This window comes from Aulonocara stuartgranti, assembly GCF_965226115.1.
Source record: "Aulonocara stuartgranti genome assembly, chromosome: 4".
Lineage (NCBI taxonomy): Eukaryota > Metazoa > Chordata > Actinopteri > Cichliformes > Cichlidae > Aulonocara > Aulonocara stuartgranti.
The window spans coordinates 28,975,023-28,988,519 of NC_138942.1; the positions used below are offsets into that span (position 1 = coordinate 28,975,023).

A 13,497-nucleotide genomic window follows, 5' to 3' on the forward strand; every position below is an offset into this window, starting at 1 on the left:
GGGTTGTTAGGTTGGACACCGGATTATTAATATTAATTAAAGTCTGCTCCATCATAACATTTGTTTTCAGTAGCACTAAAACTATGCCCCTCTTAACACCAGAAAGCCTTCGAGGGAGACAGAGGAAAGATCATTTTATTATGCCATAGATTTCATATATATATCTTATTTTATTTAACTTTGACTGTACTTGAGATTATTTATATATTTTTTGCATTTCAGAAATTATTCAAAAAAGAAATTTCAACATGACATGTAGGGTTTAGTTGGGATTTTTTGACTGCATGTTTAACTGAATGTTGTATGCAGTTAAACAGTTTTTTTCCTCTTTTGAATATTTATTATTTCTCATTAATAAGACAAAATAATTTATATTATTTCTTATTCAATGAATCGTTTGATTACTCAGTTACTAAAATAATCGATAGCTGCAGCTCTACATCGAATCAGTAAATTTACATTTCAAAATGTAACACTTTGATTCGCGGGCACTGATTTTTATAATAAAAGCACAGCTGCTTAAGACTGAATTTCTTTTGTGTTTGAACTTTAGTCAATGAGTTCTGTGAATCATTTGTGATTCACTGAACCCGTTTGTAGTTTTTGGGTGCCATAACTGCAACTGACCTCTGGTATGATCTGTCTTTGAGGCTTTGAATCAGGAAGAAGCCTCAAATGCTTCATATGACTTCCTCCACTCATCTCTACATGCATGGGTCACCAGGCAAGTTTTAGCAGGTATGATTGAATCTATAAGACATTTTTATGGTTTTAATTTAGATTTTATTTTATTATTTTTTTATCTATGAATTGAAATGTTTTCATTTTCAATAATTGGGTCCTTTCATTTGAAATCATCAATTTCTTTGATGATTTTCTATTAAACCTGCCCCAATTTGTAAAATAAATAAATAAATAATGTTTCATTGGTTTAAACATGTATAATGATTACCATGAAATTTCAGCTTTGGTTAGCAAATATTTTCTAGATCTATATTTACAAAAGACCACAGTTGACCCACTTTCAGGCCATTTTCTTTCTGCACACATCGTGCCCCACGCATCTATTCTAGTTATAATAATTATGTTCAATAGATTTGCTCCTTAATTTAGTTTAACCTGAATTATCATACTCTTCCAGGGCACTAGGTCTCAGAATGGTAGGCAGAACAGGCCTTAAAGGGGAAAACTAGCACATACAGCAGGTAAAATAAATATAGAAAACATCAGTAACTTTCTAAGTAAATATATATATATAAGTGCTACTGACATGAAATTCTCACCAGACGTCATCCAATCCACACATGCAAAGAAATCCAACCATAGATGTCCATGTGTGTGTAATAATCAGAAATGATACAGGGAAAAAGTATTGAACACACTTACTGAAATATATTTACTACTTTGTACAAATACTTTACTTTGTACTTTGTATAAAAGCCTTTGTTGGTGATGACAGCTTTGAGATGCCTCCTGTATGGATAGTTGCATGCATTACTCACATGTGATTTTGTCCCATTTTTCCACACAAACAATATTCAAATCCTGAAGATTCCCTTCTATAAATTCAAAGCTTTAGTTCTTTCCACAACAGTTCACTTGCATTTAGGTCACGTGATTGGCTGGGCCAGTTTGAACATTGTCTTCATCATCAGAATACTTTTTTAATCCCTGAGAAAATTTTGTTCTCAATGTTGCTCTAATCAATCAATCAATCAATCAATCAATCAATCAATCAATCAATCAATCAATCAATCAATCAGTCTTTATTTATAAAGCACTTTTCATACAAAAAAATGTAGCACAAAGTGCTTTACATAGTTAAAAGCAGCCCACCCCACCCTCCAACTCACTCCCCACACTCTCATTAACATAAATGATGTGAATACACACATATCCCCCCCCCCCCCCCCACACACACACACACACGCGCGCACACTTAAAGAGTAAAAATTGGGCTGGGTTCGCATGAGCCAAGTGAGGAAACACTATAACAGGGAGCCGTCTGCACCGGGAGCCGGTCACAGACCGCAGCCTCCAGGCTGGGCACACAGCAGGAGGGAGGCAAAGAAGCCCCCCAGCCAGGCTGAGAGGACCCCTAGAGACCCAGCAGCCACGGTCGATCACAGCCCCGGTGCAGAGAGCCCCCTCCGAGGAAACACTGGAGATATGCCACAATAGGCTATATACAGGGTAAAAAGATAAAATAAATAAGAACGGGATACAATATAAATATAAATATAAATAGAGTAAGAAGATTAAAAAATCAATAAGAATAAAATCAATAAATATTAGGTAAAGCCCAAATTAATAATAGAATAACAGGATAGAATAAATAAGCATAAAATAAATAAACGCCAAGTAAAAGCTAAATTAAAAAGGTGGGTCTTGAGCCTGTTCTTAAAAACATGTACGTTCTCTGCGGCCCTGAGCTCCTCCGGCAGGCTGTTCCACAGACGAGGACCATACCACTGAAAAGCTGCCTCTCCGTGAGTATGTGTCCTGACTTTAGGGACAATCAAAAGGCCAGTACCAGAGGACCTCAGGGTCCGCGAGGGTTCATATGGTAAAAGCAGATCTGAGAGATAAGAAGGCCCAAGACCATTAAGACATTTAAAAACCAATAAAAGAACTTTAAAATCGATCCTGAAACACACGGGGAGCCAATGCAGCGATTCTAAAACCGGTGTAATGTGGGCCCGCCCTCTGGTCTTCGTCAGCACACGAGCTGCCGAGTTTTGCAAAAGTTGTAAAGTTGAAATATTCTTCTTAGGAAGACCAGAGAGCAGGGCATTACAGTAATCAATGCGACTGGTAATAAAAGCATGCATCAGCATCTCTGTGTTGGCCCGAGAGAGAATAGGGCGGACTCTGGCTATATTTTTTAGATGATAAAATCCAATTTTGGTTACATGTTTAATATGTGGGATAAAACCAAGCTCAGAGTCAAAAATAACACCCAGGTTTTTCACTTGTAGCGAAGGACATAGTGAAAATGCCTCTAATTTAGACAAGAGTTTCTCTCTCTGAGCCTTGGGACCAATGATTAAAACTTCAGTTTTAAGGTAGTAAGAACAGTAACTAACTAAAACAAATGAAAAATTGGAATACATTACAAAGTTACAAAATATAATGAAATAGCTCTAATAGCTACAAATAGCTCCAGTTATAAATATCCCAGCAGTACACAACATTGAGGTGGCCCTCTGTATGTGCTATCCTCGCCCTGAGTTTTCTAGTTTTCACCAGCTAGACAACGAGATAACGATGCTCCAATAAAAAGACTTATTTTCCTTTTTCGTGCTGATTTAATGTCCTCGACTGTTGCCTTCTCTTTGACGTCGTAAAACTGAAAACATACAAAATATTGTATTACCTAACTAACATTGCAAACAAGCTTGTTACACAATTACTGGTAGCTGAAAAGATCAAAAGTTCATAACTCCCTTAAACGTACAAATCATCATACCATTTTTAAGGAAAACAAAGAGACAATTATTATTTTATCGCCCCAGACTCTGGAACAGTCTTCCTCTTAATCTTAGATCTGCAAAAACACGTGAACTTTTTAAATCGTTACTAAAGACACATTTTGATGGTCTGGCTTTTAACATACATTGACCTAAACCTTAGTTGTTGTTTTAGTTGTTTTATTGATTTATTTTTGTTTTTCTATATTTTACTGCATCATTGTTTTGCATTTTATTTATTTTAGTGGGATTTTACATTGTTAAGCACTTTGTGCAGCATGGACTGTTTGGAAATGTGCTCTGTAAATAAACTTGACCTTGACCTTATTGTCACTCATACTTATGGACAAATCTCGACCAAAGCAACAATATTTTAAGGTCCATATCGGCTTAAAACAGTAATACTTTGGCATTATGTTCAGCCATCTTGGATTTTCTGCATCCTTTATTTGTCTTTTTCCAAAGTAATCAAAACAATATTACAAAGCAGCCACCAGAGGGAACTCTGGCAGTTTATAAAACTGTATAGTCCAGTCTAATTTATAAAAGGCAGAACATTGTACTTTGTTATTTTCTCGGTAGAAGATGTGCAGATAGTAAGGGAGTGGCAGTGGAGTACGCGACTCCCACCTGCTGCCCATGCATGCACCATCATAGCCACCATCAGCCTCGCCACTCATAGCTCATGCCCCCCCCCCCCCCCCCCCCCCCTCATGTTACACAGTCAGCTCAAATACACACTCATAGTGCTTCATAGTCTACTTTCATAGTGTTTCATTGTTTATATTCATGTGCCTTTTGTAAATAAACTTTGTTCATGTCATGTCACTCAGTGCCTCTGTCTTGAATCTGCTTTTGGGTCCAGATCACGCTTGGCTTCGGCCGTGACACTTCCTGTAGAGTGCAGTGGAGTTTTTAACCCTATAATCTCTATAATCAATTCCTTGGTCTTTGTTATGTTGAGCTGCAGACACCACTTGACAAAGGAGACCATCACAGCCCGAAACTCCATCTCATCAACCATACCGATGCATCTCCTTCCCCTGCCCATGAACGACAGAGAAAATTGGACCAATACCAAAAATGAAATTGGATGGTTGTTACATTTACAAGAATCTAACTTGTAATTTGAACAAAATAAATTTTATGTTCTGGTGGTGAACATAATTAAATCATTCATGATGAGCATGAAATTCAACAACTTAAAATATGTTAAATATATTTTTGTTGCGATGACATGATGTAATCTAGCAAGAGTGGTTAGTTGAAGCACTCATGATATCAAAAGATCACGTGAGATTTCAAACCACAGGAATATCACTGGGGTTGTAAGACGCAGAAAAGCATACACACACCATGTGTATGCTATTGCTATTTATTGTGGTTTAACCTGTCAAGGGCAAAAATATAAGGAAAATTCTCTAACAAGGCTTGTAGTCGCAGCTTTCCTGCTTTGTGGAGTGACACTGTTGCCTCACAACATAACATTCCTCAGTTCAAATCCACCATAAGGCCCCATGTTTGCATGGGTTCTCTCCAGTTTCTCTGGCTTCCTCCCATGTTCCAAAGACATGCAGTTAGTGGAATTAATTGGTGATTTTAAATTACCCATAAGTGTGACTGTGAGTGCAAATGGTTGTCTGTCTCTCTGTGTTAGCCCTGCGATACACTGGCGACCTGTCCAGATTGTTGGATCAATTCAATTAAATTCAGTTTGACTTAACTTCAGTAAATAAATTGATCCATCATTAACTAATTAAGTTTGTCCAATTTTACATTAAGTTCAAATAACAGAACTGCATAATGCTAAAATAAAGCAATTTATTTTTAACCAATAAAAATCATTTTCATTAATTTTTTTATTTTCATTTAAATTTTTGAGCGTAGTACCTTATATAACCTTATAATAATATACCAATGTTAAATCTGACACTGCACGTGATTTCATTTTGCGCGCTTTGGATCATGGTTTGAGGGAGGCATCCATCTCAGTCAAGTTGAGCAGCTGCCTCTAGTTTTGTTACCGAAAAAAGGAAATTGAATGGTTGTTAAGTTTACAAAAGTCTAACTTGTCATTTGTAAAGTGTAACAAAATAATTTCATGTTTCTATGGTGAGCATAATTAAATCATGTCTGTGAAGGTTCTCAGTCATCCAGGTCATCGTAGTCAAAGGAGCTTGCAAATTAAAGCGTCTGGACTTCTTTAAGTTACTAGAAGATGTTTCACCTCTCATCCGAGAAGCTTCTTCAGTTCTTTTTTTTTTTTTCATATTTTTATTGAGAGACAAGTGTACACTAGTTTACAATGACAATACAATCTGTTCCCCTCACATATTTTTTAGTTTTTCTTACATGAACAGATACAATAATACACACACACACACACACACACACAGGCACACCCACACTCATGCTTAAATAAAATTGACAAAACAAACAAACAAAACAAAACCTAAGACGAAACCCAAAACAAACACAAACAACAAACCCCAAAACACACACAAAAAAAAAGGGGGGGGGGGGGGGGGGATATGATATTAATCAGCTGGTAGAGCGTTTAATGACTTGTAATAGTTTACGGAGGGGCCCCAGATACGATAAAATTCTCTGTATTTGCCCTTCGCCACAAGGCCTATCTTTTGCAATTTAAGAAATGACATCACATCTCTAAACCAAAAAGAAACTGAAGGTGGCTTTGAAGATTTCCAAAGGAGTAAGATGCAACGTCTAGCCAAAAGTGATGTAAAGGCTAATATTTTGAAGTGTGTAGGGTCGGTTAGACCAGTGTTGACTGGAAGCCCAAAAACAGCCAGAAAAGGGTCCATGCAGATTTGGGTCCCAAGAGCCTTGGAAAGAATAACTGAATACTTACTCCAGAAGCCATGGAGTCTTGGGCACAGAAAGAACATATGACCTTGGTCACATGGGGTGGCATGACATCTCTCACACTGATCCATCACTTGTGGGTAAATCTCAGACAGACGAGACTTTGAATAGTAAACCCTGTACAACACCTTGAACTGCATAAGTTGTAACCTGGCACAGGACGTACTATAACGGACACTGGATACTGCTTTCTCCCATTGCTGATCCGAAAAAATTACTCCTAACTCCCGCTCCCAAGCCCCCCTAATTTTAACAACTGAGTGGACATTTAAATCCATAAGTTGTTTATATATTAAAGATATAATTGACTTCTTATTGGGTTTAAGGGATAAGAATTCCTCCCACGGTTGGACATTTGGAAGAAGAGTTTAGGAGTGTTACGGTCTGCGGAGACAGGCCGTGCGGTGGTGTGTGTGATGGACCCAGGTGCGTACACAAGTGAGTAGACAGGAGTGAACTTAACAGAAAGCGAGCCTTTATTATGGCTGAAGACAAAGTGTACAAACAAAGCAGGGATAGCGTGACTAAACTAGACTATAACTAAACTGGGAAAACTAATACTGTGACAAACTAAGAAGACTCAGAGACTATGATGATCACTGCAAAGACTGACCGTGAACACACGGAGGTGAGAACACAGACGACGCGACACTGAACACCGCAAGACTGAGGACTAAATACACACCTGAGGCGATCAGGGGAAGTGGAGACACATGAGGACACAGCTGACTAGAATGAAACATAATTACAGCACAGGGGAGAGTAAAACTAAATGCAGTGAACAAAGAACACCAGACTCTTTCAAAATAAAACAGGAAACCCAGAGACATGAAGATAAATCATGACATGAACTTAACATAACCACACAGACATGAAACATGACAGGTAGACACACGAATCAGGGAGACTGAGTACAGGGGGAGATGACAGAAACAACTAAGAAATAAAGGACTAAATAGCCACCTAGAAATTAACTAGATCAAAAATGGATACAAAAATACACAAAACTCAAACACTGGGTCACACGACCCAGCCCATGACAAGGAGGGGAGGAGAGCAGAAGTGCAATGCCGTACCTGAAAATAATGGAATAGATTAGTAGCTGGAAGATTTGTTTCAGAACACAGGTCTAAAAAAGTTAAGAAAGTGCCATCTTTAAAGAGATTCTTAAACGTATTAATATCATGATGCTTCCACTGTACATAGGTACCATCAATGAGGCCAGGAGTAAACAGATGGTTCTGTGTGATGGGCATGTGTACTGATGCAGAGATGTACTTAGACTAGACTGTACCACGGGATTTTGGGTGAAATGAGAAGGCTTAAGTGGTAGTGGAGAGAACAATAAAGCTTCTAAGGATGAGGAAGTGCACGACAGGCGCTCCAGTTTGCACCACAGCAGATTCAAGCCAATGGGTCAATTTGTGAATATGAGAGGACCAATAGTAAAATAAAAAGTTAGGCAAGGCGAGACCACCATCAAATGTCAGTCTCTGTAATAATGATTTCCTCACCCTGGGATGTTTCCCTCCCCACAAAAACGATGTAACTAGCTGGTCTAACTTTTTGAAAAAAGCTTTAGGTAAAAATATAGGAATACTCTGAAACAGAAATAACAATCGAGGCAAAATGTTCATCTTTACAGCATTGATCCGACCAATTAGGGACAAAGGTAGCGATTTCCATCTCTGAAAATCTGATTGAATTTGAGTCATTAAAGGGGAGAAATTGGAAGAGTGTAGAGAAGTCAAATTACGAGTCACGTTAACTCCCAAATATTTAAAGCCGGCAGGGCTAAGTCTAGAAGGAATGTCAGATTGTTTAAGTCTAAGACTTAAAGAATTTATGGGGAAACACTCACTTTTAAGAAGATTTATTTTGTAACCTGACAGAGAGCCGAACTTGTTTTTAATAGAGACACAATCGATGGTATACTAGATAAGGGATCAGAAACATATAGAAGCAGGTCATCTGCATATAAAGACAATTTTACACCAAGGCCTGACCGGGAAATACCATGAAAATGAGAAAGGGCCTTCAAAGCTATAGATAGGGATTGAATTACAATAGCAAAAAGTAGGGGGGACAGGGGGCAACCCTGTCTCGTTCCACGTGACAATGAGAAGTAGCCAGAGGAAACACCATTTGTATAGACACTGGCTTGGGGTGCCTTGTACAACAGTCGAATCCATGAAATGAATCTGTCCTTGAAACCAAATCTTTGTAAGACCGCAAAAAGAAAGCTCCACTCTACACGATCGAAAGCTTTCTCAGCGTCAAGTGAGATAACTACTTCTGGATTAGTGGTGCTTCTTTAGCTCTAAGGTCAAATGGTGGGAAGTGTCACGGCTAGACGGTCCTCACCGATCGCCTTGCCAATTTTTGGTGGTGTTTGTGTACTTTGTCGTGTTTTCCTCTCCATCCTGTGCATGTGTGTTTTTTCTGCTGGAACATGTACTTCTCGAAGCCGTGGCACGGAACGGCAGCTGACCCGGGGGGAGTGTCCTGAGCTGGAATGGTCGCACCTGTGCGTAATCACTTCGCCGGCTACAACTAATCTGAAGCAGACCTATTTAACGGTGCGGTCGAGTCACAACCAACGCTGGAATGTTGAACTAAAACGGGCAGCGTAGTCGCGACTAGCATACCCAGTTTGTGAAGGAGAGAGAACGTTTTCGTTACTGTGCGTGTGTTTTTCTCATTTGCCTCCAGGATTCAGGGATCGGAGGAGTGGGCACAAGGAGTTGTTTTGGATTGTCACTGCACTGTCACCACGGGGAGAAGCCACCGTATCACTGCACTGCCCTTTTTGGATTACTGACTCGAACAGTTGACTCACCTTTTCACTGTGAATAAATCCACTGTCACTCTGCAAGGAGTCTCGCACCTGAGTCCTTTAACCCAATTCGTCATGACAGAAAGTCCCAGATACAATAATTAAATCATGTATCTGTATGAAATTCACTAACTTAATTTGTTCTTGTTGAGATGACATGAAATATTCTAGTAAGAGTGGTTAGTTTCTGGACATGAAATTCACAAGATCACATGAGATTTCAAACTGCAGGTAAATCACTGGAGTTATGACAGGCAGCCAACTACACACACACCACGTGTATGCTATTTATTATGGTCCTGGGTTCAAATGTTAACTAGACTCTGGACTTTGTTGAACATTATGTAATATGAAGACAACATGTAGTATTTAAGTGACCAAGTAGTATTGGGGTAAAAGTTAATGAATAGTGTTGGAATAAAATGACAAAATTGTGAAGGATTAAAATATTCCAAGAGCTCAACTTACTTCATCTAAACATTTTTCAATCACGTTTCATCAACACAAAATGCACAGGTTATTGAATATGAATAAGTTGTTTAAGTTTCCGCCAAAGCAAAGCAATTGTGTGCAACCAATGTCCACTATTGAATTAAGTAAATCCAACCTGTTCTTTTTTTCAGTGCAGGGGCCCTCTCTAGTTTTAAGATTAGGCTTAAAACGTTGCTTTTTGATAAAGCATATATAGTAAGAACTGGATCAGGTGACCCTGAATCCTCCCTTAATTACACTGCAATTGGCCTAGGTTGTGGCTTCCCTTTGATGCACTTAATATTTCTTCTTTACTCATCTTTTTTCACTATGTGTTTATACACCTCTCTGAATTTAATCTTTAGTTATTTATTAATCTCTGGCTCTCTTTCACAGTGTGTCTTCTTCCTCCCATCACCTCCACCTGGTAGCAGCAGATAGCTGTCCCTCCCTGAAAATGGTGATGGCGGAGATTTCTTCCTGTTAAAAGTTTTCCTTCCCACTGTTGTCAAATGCTTGCTCAAAGGGCTCCTTTGACTGTTAGGGTTGTATCCTTATTATTGAAGGGTCTTTACCTTACAATATTAGGCACCTTGAGATGACTGTTGTTTCGATTTGGCGTTTTATAAATAAAATTGAAAATTAAATGTCATCAGGGGAGGAATGAAAGGAGGAAGGGTAGATTGTTTTTGTCTGAATACAATGGGATGGTTAGCACTGTTGCCTCCAGGTCCTGAATTCAATTCCAGCGTCAGGGAAAGGATGGATTTGCATGCGCTCCTCGTGTCTATGTGGGGTCTTTCTGGGTACTCGGCTTCCTCCCAAAGTCACCATATGTGCAGTTAGTGGGGTTAGATAAATGGTGATTCTAAAGTGGCCACACCATAGGTGTGAGTGAATGGTTGTCTGTCTCTCTGTGTTTGCCCTGCAACAGACTGGCGATCTGTCCGGGGTGTACCCTGCCTCTCGTCCTCTGCCATCTGGGACAGGCTTGCTAAGTTGTGTAGGAGGAAGAAGGTGGATAAATGGATATTGTGTTGTGTGTAGACGAAGATCAGATCTCACAGATTGTTGCATGTCCAAAATGATTTTGTTAACCCCTGTATATGCAATCCATCCATCCATCCTTCTCATTCCCCATACCCAATACAGGGTTTTCGTGAGGCTGGTCATAGAATGTGAGAAAGCCTATGTTCAAAAATGTTTCTTTATGAATAACTCCCCTTTAGACAGTTTAGTAAAAAAGTTTTGCGAGCTGGTTTTCCTCAGTATTCATCTTTTCGCTTACCCTCCCCATGTTGTTAAAAGGGGGAGGGGGAAGTACACTCAACCCCGCTACACACACTGCTGATGTCAGACTCCAGTCATGTCGACCCTCCTCAGGATCAACGATACCATCATGTTCATGGCGTTTCTTCAGAGCCGTGAGTAAAAGTAGCTTTAGTGCCGCATGCGTCTTCTCTCTAATTTCCGATATTGTGCGTGTTGCTGCAATCTACTGTATCTGCTGTCCTGTTATGTTACCGGCTAAAACATGTCTGCATTTCCAAACGGGTCAGGATGACATGCTTTAGTGGCGCAACGGAGGATGCTCTCGGGGAAAAGCATCAGCAACACCGTTGTAGCGATTTTTTTTAAAAACACACATTAATTTATTGTTACATCACAGAAAGATTATTTTCTTTTTTACCCGGCTCGACAATAGATTGTATAGATTGCAATATCCCCCTGCAATATAAGCATGGATAGAGAAATATAATGACATACACTTGACACAGTGAGACTGTGTGTTTTTGCGTGTGTGACTATTTGCAGTTATGACTAAAGGAGCAATGGAGATGCGAGGCTTTATCAATCGCATTAGACGTGTTGCCTTCAAGTACTGTCGGGTTTTGGACACTTTGTCAATACCTTAGCTAATTTCCTCTTAAGTGTGCGTGTGTGTGGGGGGGGGGCTTTCGAAAATGTGCAAATCACAAATCGTGCTATTCACACAATAAGGTTAGTACAGACATGACCCTACTTTTGAAATCGCTTTTGAAATGAGCTGAGATGGCCTATTTATAACTCAGACAAACTGATCATATAAATGGACTGGTTATTATATAGCACTTTTCTACATTATTTATACAACACGACTCATTCATCCATTCACACATATTCTACAGGTGTTAGTAAGTGCTTTCTATCTAACATTTACATGCATTCATTCTCCAGTGAATACATCAGAGAGAAACTTGGTGTTCAGTGTGTGAGGATACTTAGGCATGCAGACTGGAGCAGTGAGGATGGACCACTAACCTTCTTATTAGTAGATCACCTGCGCTACAGCCAAAATAGTATAATACTGTTCTTCCCCAAAACTAATGATCCACTGCATATGAGCACTGTAATAGCTTACCGAATAGAATACATTGAAGCTTAAATTAATATAAAATTTCAGAAAAAGATTAAATGTGCTCTCACTGACGGCCAGCATTGAGTGTTCATCTATTACTGAATGTATAAAATTGCTGGACTAAAATCATCAATCACATTATAGCTAATAATCAAACAGTTTTGTTGTGACACTTGCATGATCAGTTCTTGAATTTTGTGCATAATGATGCATAGCAAAGCATGACTTAAATGTGCCTTTTCTGTGCACACTTGGATGGTCATGCTTTAAAAAAGAGAATGGTCTAAAATAGAGACCTAGTTATATGAGCAGTGCTTACATAACCTAGAGATGGTTATGTGAGAAAATCCCAGTAGATCAACAGTTTCTGAAATACTCACTGATGCCAGACTAGCCCGTTTGGCACCAATGACCATGCCACATGCAATTTCACTTAAATCACCTTTTTTCCCCCCTGTTCTGATACTAAGGCTGGACTTTAATCATTGTGATCACATCTACATGCCTAATTGCACTGAGTTGCTGACATGTGATTGGCTAAAATTTGCAATAAGCAGTTCAACAGGTAACCTAATACATTGTCTGGTGAGTGCATACAGAGGGTAAAATAAGTATTGAACACGTCACCAATTTTTTAAGAAAATATATTTCTAAAAGTGCTACTGACATGAAATTCTCATCAAATGTCTCAACCCATCAAACCCACACATGCAAATAAATCAAACCATAGAAGTACATAATTAAATTATGTGTACTAATGATGCAGAAATGACACAGGGAAAAGTTTTCAGGATTCAGGTCAGGTCATTGGCTGGGCTAGTCTAGGAGGTTTACTTTCTTTCTCTATTCAAAGGAGCTTGCAAAGATTTCTTTCTCTATAAGCAAATGAGCGTTTCCTTGGCTGTGTGTTTGGGATTGTTGTTTTGCTGACACGTCCCTCGTTTCACCTTCATCATCCTGGTAGGTGGCAGTGGATTTTTTTTTAATCAAAAATGTCTCAGAACATCTTTCCATTCATCTTTCCTTCAATTATATGACCCCCCCCCCCCCCCCCCCCCCCAAATGCTGAATGCCAAAAAACAGCCACATACCATGCTGTTCCTACCTCCAAATTTCACTGTTGATATGGTGTTTTTGGGGCGACATGCAGTCTGTTTTTACCTCCAAACATAGTGTGTATTATGGCATCCAAATGCTTTAGTTTTGGTCTTAATTAATCAGGCTATATCCTGGCAGTATTTCACAGGCTTGTCTAAATGTTGGTCAGCAAACTGTAAACGCGGTGTGGTGAGTGTCCATACATGGTTGAGCGCATTATTTATTGCTTTCTTTCAACCAATTCTACCTGCTGATTTCAGGTCTTTCTGTAGCTCTCCACAACTGGTCCTTGGCTCTTGGAAAACTCTTCTGATAATTCTTTTCACTGCCTTCCTGAA

The 13,497-nt window shown here is 39.2% G+C and overlaps 1 protein-coding gene across 1 annotated transcript in view; it reads left to right on the forward strand.

Moving 5' to 3' along the window:
- The first annotated feature begins 11,009 nt into the window (after positions 1–11,009).
- LOC309704789 (TANK-binding kinase 1-binding protein 1-like) overlaps positions 11,010–13,497 on the forward strand; it is a 32,728-nt gene continuing 30,240 nt past the window's right edge. Inside the window, exon 1 of the mRNA XM_082530218.1 lies at positions 11,010–11,087. The gene's annotated coding sequence lies outside the window, so the exon portion shown is untranslated. The remainder of the gene's footprint in view (positions 11,088–13,497) is intronic.